Below are 14764 nucleotides of genomic sequence, written 5' to 3'. Positions count from 1 at the left end.
AGAAGTAAAATACCAAATATAAACAGAGTTATGACTACCATAAAAATAGCCTTTAACTAAGTGTGTGTGTATCAGCCAGAAGAAGTAGACAGTGTTTATAAAAGCGCATGTTTGATGAAACTGATTAGTCTTTAAGATATGACAGGCCCCTGTTGTTTTTGAGGAGTACTCAAAACTTAGTCGTGCTTTCTACCACATTTAGATTTTACACATTTCGTGAAATTTTGAAATTAAAAAATGAAGAGAGGAAGTGATCCACTCTTATTTGGTTTTGTGCTTCACACTAACAAGGATAGCTGTCTGGAATTTTCAAATTATACTAATAATGCACTATTCACATACACAGAGGAAGGGGAAATACATTGAAATAATGCTTTGAGATAATTGTATCACTTTCCGGTACCGCATGCTATACTTTTAAACCAAATTATCTTTGTAAAAACTGATGACAGCATTTGAAATTCAAATCTACATTTTGGAATGTGAAAATGATATATCTTTTTAAATGAAGTAAAAAGTTGTAAAAAGGTTATCAGAAAAAAATGCTTTGTGAATCTGGTTACTAGTCAGTTCTGTTTTTTCTAGTCACTGCAACCCTGATGTGAATGTTAGCTAATCTGCTGCTCCATTTACATCAGAGGTCACATATGAATTTGAACCTTCCAGGAGTCCCACAGACTGTAGGATTTTTTCTTGATCCGGTTTCAGGCACAGCTTTCCTGCTTTAAAATATATTATTTGTGTTCTCCTGCCCTTGCCACAAAAGACTACAATTTTCTGTAGCAAAGCTGCAAATATCACAGCTTTCTTGTCAATGTCCAAGATGCTCAGAGCTGCAATTTATTTAAAGCTAGCCTGAAGTGAACCAGTTAGAAGAAGCTGGTTTCCTGTCATACCTCATTCAGCCTCTTGCCTTTGAAGCCCACTTAACACAGCTCTAGTGTCCTGCAGGGACTCCAGTGGATTAAGCCAGGTCCCAAGACAGTGCGCTAACTGTTCCAGGACTATTGCCCTCACTCCATACCAAAGACAGGAAAACTACATTGAAATGTAGGAAACAAATGAGGAAAAAGATAATTATTTATTGAGCTGCTTCAAGGCAAAGAGGTATGTGCATTCAGTCCGTATTTCATCACATTTAAGCTGCTCTCCATTTACACCTGGATGCATATGACAATGGCATATTATCTGATTAATCCGTGTTTCATGTATTTACAGTTCTTAGACTGTGAGTGTTATTCTTAATATGGTTCAAAGGGAATTTTCCTATGTACCTTCAGGTTGTTTCCAACTTGTAATAAAGAACGTCTATTGAACAGATGGATGGATGGATAGAAGGATAGATCATTTTTTTATTTTCCCCAACTGGGGCCAGCCTTTTGACAATAAGAATATACCACTTCTGCATTTCTTTATCATAGTCAGTCAAAAAATGGCATGAGATGTTTTGTATATGCATGTGCCTTAATATGCTTTATATTGACTATGCCAAAAAAAAGTATCTCAATTGCCAAAAATGTCAATAAGGAGGTTGTTGATATTGTGTCCAAAGTTTTTTACAGAGAAAATTCCATGGGAAGTGGTAAAAAAATGGGGAGATTGTTCGTTACTGTGCAGGTGACAATGTCATCCCATGACCTATGTTGCAAATCATCTTTTTTGTACATTCTGCTTGGTAGAGCTGCAACTGGGATAATAAAGCAATAGTACATTGAGGTTATATGGGGAACCTGATTCAGATCAGATTACTCAAATTGAAGCAAAAAACCCTAAATCTTGAGTCTGACAATAAAATTAGTATAGAATACAGGATCCAGTAAACTAAAGCAGACCATCAGTTCAAAATTTGATCTCTTCCAGTATCTGTCTCACTGCATTAATAATATTTTCAATGTCATAGATTGTAAAAATCATTTTAAGGCTGTGATTCTGATTATACTTGTTAGAGAATAAGCATGAGAATCTAGTGCATCTACACTATAGAACTGATGCAATTAATCCATGTGTCAATGTTATGGATTTCTGGGTTTCTGGCTTTTGTAGTTTGGTGAGGACCAGCACTCTTTGGCAGAGAGGGCTAAAGACCTTGTAAAACTACAACCCCCGTGATTCAGTAGCATTGACCCATACCTGTTAAAGAGGTGTCTTGTTTTTATTTAATTTCTCTAAATCTCATAAACATTCTTGACCCTTTATAGTGCTGTGTTGACCTATCTTTAAGTTTCCACACAAGAAGTTACATTCCTTTTCCAATGTATCTATTTTTGTATGTATGATTCCAAAGTACACAATTTTATTCAAATTTTCCATTGCTGAACACATGTCAAATATGCACATTTGTATAAATTTTCAAATAAGTGGTTGTTTCCTATACACTCAAACATTGCAAGTTTTGGAAACTTATATTTGGCAAATAGTTACAAGTACCTGAAATTTAGGTTTGCATAATGGTTTGAAATAACTTTCAGTTTTATAGACAAAACTTCTGGGGTCCTTGAATTTATGTTGAAGCTTTTCTGTGTTTTTTTCAATCATTGTCCATTACTTCTATACCTTAATTTACTATAGAATATGCCATACTGTATATTAGCATGCTGTCCTTCCCTCGAAGAGGAAGAGAATACCATTCAGACTCTTGCAGCTGAGAGTTTATTAAATTCACTTACACTTTACATTGAAAAAAATGTTCTAAGGGTTTGGTGCTACAGACCTGCTGTTATAGTTAAATTCTTCTGAATTCAGGAATACCTTTTCAAGACCAGAACTGAAAAAAATCACACACTCCTTCTACATAAGAAGGGTGTGATGTGGTCTTCATGTCAGCAGTATATTTCAGGGCAGGCAGGGACTTATACAACTGTTGAAATGGCCAAGAAGCTGGGATTCAGGATTCCTTATTAGTCCACCACAAATCAACCAGTGACTTATCAGTAAATCAAGCTCTATCTTCTCTCTACTTCTGATCCAAGAACATATAGGGAAACTATGCTGAACTGCAAGTATTCTAGTCAAAGTCTGGGTAAATTAGGGATGTAGAATAGGGGTGGGCAAATTGAATCTCTAGAACCACATGGTTTAAGTTCTGATTGAAGACTAAAGATATACATCTCATGCTCTTCATCCTAGCTATCAAGAACAGGTCTTCTGTGTTCTCCCTGCTGAATAAGAACATAGATATTTCTATTTAGTTCTGGATTATGATTTGTGTTTTAGGGGACACTTGTCTATAGGCAAACACATTTTCCCCCTCCAGAAACACACTTTCTGTGTAGAAAATATGTTTTCTGCAGAGAAGCACACATAATTTCTGTGCACTATCTGCAGAAAAGCACCATGTATTCTGCACAAATGCTTTCTGTGATTTTTTCTGCACAAATAACATGTTTTTTTTGTATAGAAATTCTTTTTGTGCAGAAATACCCATGTTTTTCTTTCCTGTGCAGAAAATGGATTTCCAAAGAGACAAAGAATTTTGTAGTAGCCACGTGGCTCTGTGCATATTCCTCCCAGTAGTTTCCCTCAAAACTACTGGAAAAAAACCTTTTAAAGTGAGAAACAAAGAGCAAATGGATATTATTTTCATCCTTACTACTCAACACATAGCATAATGGGTCATCTGAATCATTCATGACAGTGCAAACCAAGGTTTTGCATGGCATCAAGTGATCTCACTTTTAAGAACATTTGTAGTGGCATGGAAATGTATGGTTTTGTGGTGTATGGTAAATGAGTCAATCATTTATTCACTCAGTGCACAATGCAATCCAAAAAGAAATAAATAGAAAGAAAGAAGAAAGGAATCCAGAGTAGTCCAAACACCATTTTTATTGTGCAATTGCTGATGCTACTTAAATAAATGTGAGAAAAATCTTATCCAAGCGCCTTATTCTTGCAGGTGCCACATCCGTATAAAATCAAGGTGAAGGAACGAGGTGGAGATGAAAGGTGTAGAGAAAAAACTGACTACGGATGTACATAAAACTGCAGGGGAAGCAGCTATTGGATATATGAGTGTACATTCTTGAGAGATTTTGCTGGAAAAGTGCTTACAATTTTTTCCCCAGCTGAGCATTCATATAAAACTTGTAGGCAATAGAGGGAAAGGATACAGTGTATATAACCAACTCAGGCTGTTTCTCCCTCTGGGAGATTTCAAGTGATTTGATTCAGCTCTCTAACATTGTTCAAGGTAGACTTCATCTCCCCCAGCACTCATCAAAGCTGCTAATAGGTACTTCAGAACTCATAAAGAGATGACCAAATCTTGGGCATTGGGGACTCTGCCTCATTTATCTTCCGCAGGCAGAATCAGATCTGATTTTTTACACTGCCTGCTTCGATGCTAATGCACAGAATGGTCTCTGCCACTTTCCAGCAGCCTGCTTAGCAATAACGATCAGCTGAATCTGTACAGAGGCAGAAACAAAAGCTCCACCTTGCTTCTAACACTAGCTACATGTATGCAACTAATCACAGAATGATAATTTGAAGGTTGAGTGTCATAGGATTCCTTTAAAAAATCTTCCAGGATTTCACAATTTAAAATGAAGTATTTCTTAGTTGCACCTATATTTTGCCTTTCCCTCACTGAGGTCAGAAAGTATACAGGCCTTTTCTCCTTGTTACCTTTTCTCCTTACAACAAAACTGTGAGTTTGTGTGTCCCTCCAAAGAAACAGTGGACATGATCTTCACTGCACGACAGCTCTAAGAAAAAAATGCAGGGAACAAAGTCAACCTCTGTACATGGCATTCATTGACCTTGCAGGCATTCATTGACCATGCAGAGGCATTCAACAGAGTGAACCACAGTGTTTTCTTGAACGTCCTCCAAAAAATCGGATGCCCTGATAAATTTGTGAACACCCTGAGGCTCCTCCATGATGGCATGATGGCAACAGTCTTGGACAGCAATGGCTCCAAAAGTGACACATTTAAGGTGGGTTCAGGTGTCAAACAGGGATGTGTTGTTGCCCCAACCTTATTTTCCATCATCATTGCTATAATACCTCATCTTGTTGAAGGGGATCTTTCCTCCGGAGTTGAAATAATCTATCAGACAGATGGCAAGCTATTTAACCTCAGGAGACTGAAAGCTAAAACCAAGGTCACAACAACATCTGTTACAGAACTCCAATATGCAGATGATAACATAGTCTGTGCACATTCAGAAGAAGACCTACAAGCCACTCTAAACACCTTCGCAGAAGCATATGAGAAGCCTCTCATTGAACATCGAGAAAACCAAAGTGTTCTTCCAGCAGTCATCAGCCAATCCCTCTCCAGTGCCAGAAATACAGCTTAATGTTGTAACATTAGAAAATGCTGACCATTTCTGTTTCCTTGGCAGCCACCTCTCCACAAAAGTCAACATTGACACTGAAATACAATACTACCTGAGCTCTGAGAGTGCAGCATTTTTCCAAATAAAGCAGAGAGTGTTTGAGGATTGGAACAATCATAGAGATATCAAGGTGCTTGTTTATAAAGCTGTTGTCCTCTCAACCCTGCCATACGCCTGCAAAACATGGACTGTCTGCAGACGGGACACTCAACTCCTAGAATGATTCCATCAACATTGCATCAGAAAAATTCTACAAATATCTTGGGAAGACAGGTGGACAAACGTTAGCAAGCTGGAAGAAGCAAAGACTACTAGCATTGAAGTGTTGCTCGTACACCATCAACTCCGCTAGTCTGGCTACGTTGTCTGAATGCCCAATCCCCATCTCCCAAAGCAGTTGCTGTACTCCCAACTTAACAACAGAAAATTGAATGTTGGTAGACAGGAAAAGTGATTCAAAGTTGGGCTTAAAGTCAACCTTAAAAACTGTGACATAGACACCAAGAACTTGGAAGCCCTTGAGTGCTCTAACTGGAGGTTAGCTGTGACCAGCTGTGCTGCAGAATTTGAAGATGCATGAATGGAGGGCAAAAGGGAGAAATATGCCAAGAGAAAGGCGCACCAAGCCAACCCTGACCAAGACTGCCTTCCACCTGGAAACCAATGTCCTCACTGCAGAAGAACATATGGATCAAGAATAGGTCTCCACAGCCACCTATGTATCCAGTGCCAAGACACTGCACTTGGAGGGCCATCATCCTTGGACTACAAGGGATCATCTAAATAAGTAAAATAAGTAAGAGTTTCAAAAGGTTGAGAAATTCACCAGCCCAATCATGCAGAACCAGACATTTATGATATAGTTGGCTCAGAGACAGATAGTTTCTTTTCTTTTTTCATCCCTTCTATAAATGATAGATTTCTTCATTTCGGTGGCAAGAAATTCCTTGCCAGAAATATGGACTAGATCCAGCATGATTCTTTTTGTGTTCTTAGAAAAGCAGAGTTTCTCCACAATGAGACTATACATAATAGATATGTATGTCTTCATGAAGAATGCACCTGATCACAGCAGTCTTGTTATTGGGTTTCTAATGATGTGCTAGGCCCCTGACCTTGGAAATACTCTCACATGATCCAGTCCTTTATTCTGCTCTTCTGAAATATGGATCCTTCAAAGGGATGAGGATTTTATAATAATAAATTATTAGATTCTTTGGTTTTATTTTAATGGAAGCTAAATTATTACTCTTTTTGAAGTTCTTGATTGGAAAATTGCAGGTTTGACTACAAGGAGCCTTTAATAGATGGTGAAGGAGTTCAGAAATTTATCTTTCAGACTTGTGGATTTTGCCAGTCTTATTTGTTTGTTCTGGAGGTCATGTTATACACAAATTTACTCATCTAACTTTCCTATGAACCAAAATTCCCCCTGGACTATCCAGCATTCTGGTGAAATCCTAAAGAATCATTTCAGATAATCTGCATCTAATTTGCAGGGGCAGGAGATGGAAGACATGATTTTAAAAACCCAGTTGCGGATGACTTTGAGTTTAGGCACTGTAATACAACATAACTAACAGGTAACATGGAAGACTAGGCAATTATTATGACTTGTGCAATTTGAATTCTGATGATAAGGCAGAAAATTGCAATCTTAGAACTTTACATACATGTACGTTAGGTAGCAACTTTGACCAGATTTCAGAAAAAGATATCCTAGTTACATATTCAGCATAAATAAAAAGTATTTGAAACATTGAAGAATAATGTGGTTTAGGAGGACAGAAATAACAAATATCTGATATAAATGTGAAAAGGAATGTACTGTATTTACTAGGTCATGTTCATGCATTATTAGAGTACTGCCTTACTAAACCTTAACGAAGGAGTCCACTCTTCAGGCATGAATTGGCTGTGTTAAATCATCAGTCACTTAAATACATAAAGGATTGCTACTCATCTTAACACATCTGAACCAGGCCTTAGTTTTTCTTTTGTCTATGAAAACAAGTTACACTTCCCTGTAGTTAAGTTAGATTTTTGTATATCCAGTTTACATGTACATTACATTTCATGTGCATTTACATTTTCATATATTATATTTTACATTACATCAATATACCTACAAGGCTAAAAGAGTATGCTAATTTATATTTTTGAACCTTTAATGTGCATGCACTCTGATCAAAGCTCTCATTATTATCAATGGCATTTCAAATCATGTGGTTTTATAGGCATACCCTTCACATGCTTTTTTAAAAATAGTATTTTTGCTGAACTGATGCTAAATTTTTTTTACAGAGAAGGATGCTGTGATTACAGCATCCTTCTTTCCTATAAGCATGCAGAGGTTGCTAATGGAGAGGGTGGGACATATATACGCTACTTTACTTCCCTCCTCAGTTACTGTAAAAGTATTTTTATTGTAAATAGAGAAAGATTTTTGGGAGATAGGAAAAGAGCTGGTGGTCAGGTAGCATATCTAGTAACAGTCAGAAGCTTCCGCTTTACAAAAGAGGAGGTCATCCTTCACAAATATGATTAACATCACAGAGAGGATGTGACAATGAGATCTGACAGGGGAATGCAGCAGACATAATGGAATTGGACTTGTAGATAGCTATTTATGACAGCATGTGTTGCTAAAAAAGACTTAAGAGCTCAAAAGTCTGGCCTTGATAGTAAAAGTCTCCACTGGCATTAAAGGAAAGTAAGCACTTGGCATCTGAGATCTGACATGTTAGGAAGTGGTTTACAGTTGGGGTGATTACAATAATGTTTTGAAGGAGGGGTCCAAATAATTCATGGATCATCTGGAAGGAATATAAATTACACCATGCAAGTCATTAGATGACATTAAAAGTAAAATAGAACAAAATAGAATCTTTTTTATTATAATGACGAGCTAATGTGGAATAGTAAATGAAAAATACCCAGAACCGTGGGGATATATGAAGAAAGAAATATGTAAACCATTGGGTATAATCAATTGATGCTTTTGATCACACTTTTGGCAGCACCATCATACATTCATGCCATTCGTGAAGTCAGGATCCATTCTTTACATGATCTTGGGTGAGCAGATACTCAGCTACTGGTATGGAGGAGCTTGAAGTCATTGTATGGGGTTCAGTTCTGCTCTTTGTTGAAAAAGCATTGTATGAGAAGAACAGAGTGATAATTGGTTTAGCTCTAGAATGAATGTCTAAATGCAGAGCAATTAACCCTGCTGGATTTGCCTTGGAGAAAGGAAGAGTGAAAGGTGACATGATAACTATGTTTAAATATCTGAAAAGATGTCATGTAGAAAATGGAGTGAGTTTATTTTCTCCTTCTCCAGAGACTTGAACATGAACCAATGGACTCAAATTCCAAGAAAATAAATTCCATCTAAACTTCATGTTCAACGGTGGAACAGAAGCTGGATATTCATTGCTTAGGATTGCAAAAAAGGAGTGCTAATCTGGATGTCATAGAATTCCAAAATTTTATTCATTTCTAAAACGTTCCAAGTAATTGTATGCACCTCTTGCAGAAGCACTGTGGTTCTTGGAATCCCCCAAGTACAGTTTTTGGACCCTTCCCCTCACCTTTTTTAAAATTTGGAGGACAATGTTCAGGAATTTTTAACCTGAAAATTGACTGAAATCTCAAACTGCTCATGAATGTAGCAGTTTCTTAGAAAGGCAACCTGTGTAGTGTGGCCTATCAGAGGGGCAAACAGAAGCCTCCCCTGATTGGCCACCACCGAGAGGGCTTCTGGGAAGGAAAAGTCCTGTCGGTGCAATAGCAGGTGGGAGGGCACCCACCACCGCAACGTCTCTGTCTGGTAAATCAGGCAGAGCAATAATAATAATCTATATATATATATAAATGCTCTGTCCATAATGAGTACCTTAAAAACAAAAGAACCAATGAATGAAATCACACCAAATTTGGCAACAAAACATCTCACAACACAAAGAGTGACCATCACTCAAAAATTATGATTTTGTCATTTGGGAGTTGTAGTTGCTGGGATTTATAGTTCACCCATAAACAAAAAGCATTCTGAATTCCACCAACAATGGAATTGAAACAAACTTGGCACACAGAACTCCCATGACCAACAGAAAATACTAAAAGGGTTTGGTGGGCATTGCCCTTGAATTTTGGAATTGTAGTTCACCTCCATCCAGAGAACACTGTGGACTCAAACACTGATGGATCTGGACCAAACTTGACAGGAATACTCAATATGCCCAAATGTGAACACAGAAGGAGTTTGGGGGAAATAGACTTTGACATTTGGGAGTCGTAGTTACTATGAGTCATAGTTCACTTACAATCAAAGAGCATTCCAAACCCCACCAACAATGGAATTGGGCCAAACATCCCACACAGAAAATACTGTTTTCTGGTGGTTTTTGGTGACCCTTCTGACACCCTCCTGGTGACCCCCCCCCACCGGGGTCTTGACTTTCCAGGTTGAGAAATGCTGCCTTAAAGTCATCCAGTCCAACTCCCTTCATCGGGGCAAGAAAACATAATCAAAGCCCTCCTGACAAAGGGCCATCCAGCCATTCACACGCACACATGTATATGACAGATGCAGTATCAAAGATGTGAAAGGGACCCCCTAAAGAAGACAATGATATGTTGCATGTTCCAGAGTAGGCAAACCAGACAGCCCCCACATCAACACTAGCAAAGAAACAGCAAGAAATACTGTTTACCCACAAGCATAAAGACATTACATATATTAGAAACCAACACTTTCTCATTACTTTATTTTCTAGATCACCAGACTAGACCACAGCAACAGGAAGGAAGGAGAGAAGAAAGAAGGGAGGAAAAAAGGTAAGGGAAGGAATAAAGCAGGGGAAGGGGGAAGGAAAGAAAGAGAGGAGGAAAAGAAGGAAAGAGGGAAGGAAGGAGGGAGGGAAGGAGAGAAGGCAGGAAAGAAAGAGGTACCGAAGGAAGGAGGAAGAGAAATTAGAAATGAAAGAAAAAGGGAAGGAAAGGCAGGAAAGAGGTAAAGAAGGAAGGAAGGAAGGAGAAAAGGAAATAAAAAGTGAAAAAAAGGAAGGAAACAGGGAGGGAAGAAAGGGGACAAAGGAAGAAGTAGAGAAAGGGGGAGGGAATGAAGGAAAGAGAGAAGGAAGGATGAAACCAAAGAGTGAAAGAAGGAATGAATGAAAGAAAGAGGTAGAGAAGAAAGAAAGGAGAGAAAGGGGAAGGGGAAGAAAAAGGGGGAAGGAATAGGTAGGTACCTCTCTTTCATAATAGTCCAGATATCTACCTCTACTTTGAAAAGTCTTACTATAGGCCACAGCAACGAGTGACAGGGCACAGCTAATAATAATAATAATAATAATAATAATAATAATAATAATAATAATAATGTTATTTCTTACCTACCTCTCCTTGTGTCTTGAGGCAGGTTACAACATAGTTAAAATACATAAACACTGAAGAAATTCTATAAATAGACACATTAAATATATTTCTATAAGAATACGTATTAAAACATATTTTTTATAAAGTACATATTAAAATACACAGAACAGAGATTAGAACACATAATACATGTGTGTTCTTCACATCCCAGGAATTGGGAGCTACTATCCTGCTAAGCATTTTTGAAATACCCATGTGTTGAGGTATCAGTAACCTACCTAGCAAGCGTAGAGGTGAACGTGGACTGTGTATCACCTAACTCAATGAATGCTGACTAATATCAAAGAGCAGGAATGTGCATATAATATTCAGATCACAGATGGTGCAAAGCCTGTGCCATCAATATGGAATGTGGAAACTTTGAATCAGGGTAAAAACTGCCAAAGATAGTAAATCTAGCTGTAATAAATGTTGCTGATATTTCACCTGATGTTCCTTGTTTAGATATATTTAACTTTGAACAGAATTGTGGCTTTTGTTATCCCATATCATTGTTCAGTGTCATTCTGGAGGTACAATTCAGCTGAATTCTATATCAGATATGGAAAAGACTAGTTTTATAACTGTGTGGTCTGGGATACAGGAATGTTTTTTTTTACATTGTTTTAACTGTCAGCATGAAACCAGGATGCAAAAAATGGAGATTCACCCCCACCTCTTTGTGTCTTGTTTTCCTCTAAGGTAGAAAGAGCCACTTCACCTATGTCATGTCTCACCGTTAATTATTACCCTTTGTCTGGTCTTTTACAACATTCACCTCCTGCTTAAAGCTAAGCATCATTATTTGAGGCTAAGAGAGGGGGGAAATTTTCCCCTCTTCCTCCTCCTCCTGCATATTTTGACATTGAAAACATTTTTTACACTTTTTTCTGGCTATGATCCCTGTGTTAAAAGGCCCCCTTGAACTCTTGTTTTATGGACACAAAAAGCATCATTTTCTCTGTGTATCTTGACATACCCCAGCGGCAGGATGGAACTCAATTACCTGATGAGGCAAGTTTTGTGTTCCAACCGCACGCATACTGCCGCCCCCAGTAAAATACACCCTCCAAGGCCTCAGACAGCATTTCTTTGATAAGGAAGCAGTCATTATGGAGAATATTATGCAGGCATTCAGGTTGGATTCCTACTAATTTAAGTCTTTTTCTTTTATCTTTCCTCAGCTATTTATCTGATAAGTTGTGCTGAACACATGAGGAAGCAGGAACTTCAACCAGATCATTTATACCAGGAGCAAGATTTTTTCCCTCTCCCCTACTACTCAGATGTTATCCCCATTTCTCCCTTTCTTTCTTCTATTATACTATAATAATATACCAAAATACTGATACATACAAATATATTATAAATTGAGAATCCCCTCTCCAATATCGTTTTGGATTTGGGAATATTTTGGAATACCATATATAATCGAGTATAAGTCAACCCGAATATAAACAGAGGCACATAATTTTACGACAAAAACCTGAGAAAACTTATTGACTTGCTTATAAGCTGAGAGTGGGAAATGCAGCAGCTACTGGTGAATTTCAAAATTAAAATAAAATTACATTAATCAAGGCACCAGTACGGTAAATATTTTGGAATATGTACATAAAACTGTAATTTAAGATAAGACTGTCCAATATGATTAAACCATTATTCTAACCTTCTTCAATGGAAATGTGTTTACGTATATGTAATAGAGTAAAATAATAAATGTAATAAGGAATAATAATAGAGTAAATTAATGTAAATGTAATAATAACAGTAATAGTAGAGTAAAATAATGTAAATGTAATAATAATAATAAATAGAGGAAAATAATGAATGCAATAATAATAATAATAATAATAATAAAGGAGTAAAATAATAAATAACTTTGATTCGCGTATAAGCTGAGGACTGTTTTCTCAGCCTTAAAAAAGAGCTGAAAAACTCAGCTTATACTCTAGTATATACAGTCAGGCCCGTAGCCAGGATTTTGTTTGGGGGGGGGGCTGAATTTTTTTCAAGGGGATTTTGGGGGGAGGGCTGAGTTTTTTGGGGGGGGCTGAGTCTGAGTGAAAGAGGGTCTAGCCTAGCAAACCTTTTGCATCATTACCCCAATACCCCCATGCCTATGGGATATATTGAGTATGGTGATCAGATCATGATATGAATAAACATAACAGTTTAAATAATGCACCAGTAAGGCCTTTTCGCGAACCACCATGAGAATTTGGGGGGGGGGGGGGGGCTGAAGCCCCTCAAGCCCCCCCCCCCCCGGCTACATGCCTGTATACAGTAATTGTATTATCATATGCCATCAATCAGGGTACTTCCAGACAGCACTAAATCACAGGTTTTAGTGGGGGTCAAAAAATCCCAGGACTTCAGGAGAGGTCCACATACATACCTGTTGGTCCTGGAATTTCTGCCTCCGTTGTCCAGACTTGATGCTTTGTTCTGAGATTTAGAGGCTCCCAAGATGGCCAGGAACAGAACTTTGTCATTATTGACACTTTTTAGAGCCTGGCTGCCTGGCTATCTATCCAGACAGATTTGGCTGTGTACTTGTGGCATCAAACAACAGAGTGCTGTTCCTGGCTTATACATGGAAGTTCCTGATTGCTCTTCTTGTGAAAAAATGTCCAACATTGACTAGGGGGGCACAACTTTGTCCTTGCCAGAGAAAATGTGCCCTCCATACGTTTCATGAAGTTTCTGGCATACAAACAAGTTTTTGCCTTCTACTCAAATGTCACCTTCTTTTTAGGAACTAATCAATCAGGAACAAGCATTTTAAACCTGGGAACAAATGCAGATAAAAAATCCTGTGATTTCTGATTGCAGAGACGTACAGACATTTAAAGATCTGGACATTCAGCTCAAAACTGCAATATTCCCACACCTGGAAATCTTTTTTTTTTTTTGTCTTTTGTAGCAATTGCTTCCAAGTTTACAGTGAATGGTGTCTGGCCATCCTCCTGTTTGCTGTGGAATCACCTGGAATAAAGGTACTGTCCGAGTCAGTCAGTAGTACAACAAAGCCCACCAAATAGAAGAGCTACTTGGGGCTTTCCCACAACTTATTCCTCTCTGACTGTCTGTCTGTCTCTCTCTTTTCCCTCTTTTCTTTTGTTAGTTTTTGGATATTTCTGCAATTCTTTGGATTCTATAAGTATCATAATAGATTATTGTATTCAGATGTGTTTATATCGACTACATGAGAATTTTTCAGTCACCTCTGCATGGTGTAAATATAATTACAAATACATACAATGCTTCTGAAAAATGAAATCTGGTCATAGTGATTCATGCTTCAATCATCTTCCTTTCAAATCAGTGATGCAATTTGCATAGAAATGACCTTGAAGACATTTGTGAAATTGCAGCTATGGCCAAACTTATCTTCTGGCCTGCAATATGTAAACCCTATACTACCAGTTTACTACAACTAAACTACTCCTCATTGGTTTTCAGGTCCAGTTCAACATGACGGTACTTAGTTTACAAAAACTCAATTCATTTGTGTCCAAGAAACTTCAAGACTGACTTATTCCTTGTGAATTTACTAATACCTTCTTTGATCAAAATGTTATATGTCTCACACAAAGAGCATTTAGGAAGCTGAAGAAACAATACAAAGTCATTTTCTATCCCAGCATCCCCGAGAAGGTCAGATTGGCCCCATGTCTGATTAGCTTTAGGCAGCCCACAAAAACTTATTCTGGTTGGATTTTGATGGGCTTTAAAATTGTTTTTCCCCCTTTCTCTAGATGTTCTATAAATGGTTTGACCTATTATTACTCTGGTTGTTTTAATTTTAAAGGCATTTATCATCAATGGTTTAGAGATATTTAAATAAAGAAAGAATAACTTTCATTTTACAAATGGGAAATTTGGAAAACTATAAATATTACAGAAGGGGGTTTTAGCCAACGAAGCTCTTTGCTATTGGAACTCACAAACACAGAGGAAGGGAAAATCCCTATTTTCCCCAATAAGAAGCAATGGG

At 37.7% G+C, this 14764-nt stretch overlaps 1 long non-coding RNA gene across 1 annotated transcript; it reads left to right on the top strand.

Annotated features, from left to right (window-relative positions):
- Positions 1-917: 917 nt before the first annotated feature.
- Positions 918-12395, top strand: LOC137096835 (uncharacterized). Its single transcript, XR_010909763.1, has 3 exons — positions 918-1107; positions 10125-10185; positions 11949-12395. It is a non-coding gene; the product is annotated as an uncharacterized lncRNA (long non-coding RNA).
- The last annotated feature ends 2369 nt before the right edge of the window (positions 12396-14764 follow it).

Source organism: Anolis sagrei, chromosome 4 (genome assembly GCF_037176765.1).
Source record: "Anolis sagrei isolate rAnoSag1 chromosome 4, rAnoSag1.mat, whole genome shotgun sequence".
Classification (NCBI taxonomy): Eukaryota; Metazoa; Chordata; class Lepidosauria; order Squamata; family Dactyloidae; genus Anolis; species Anolis sagrei.
This window is presented reverse-complemented; position numbering and strand designations above follow the sequence as displayed.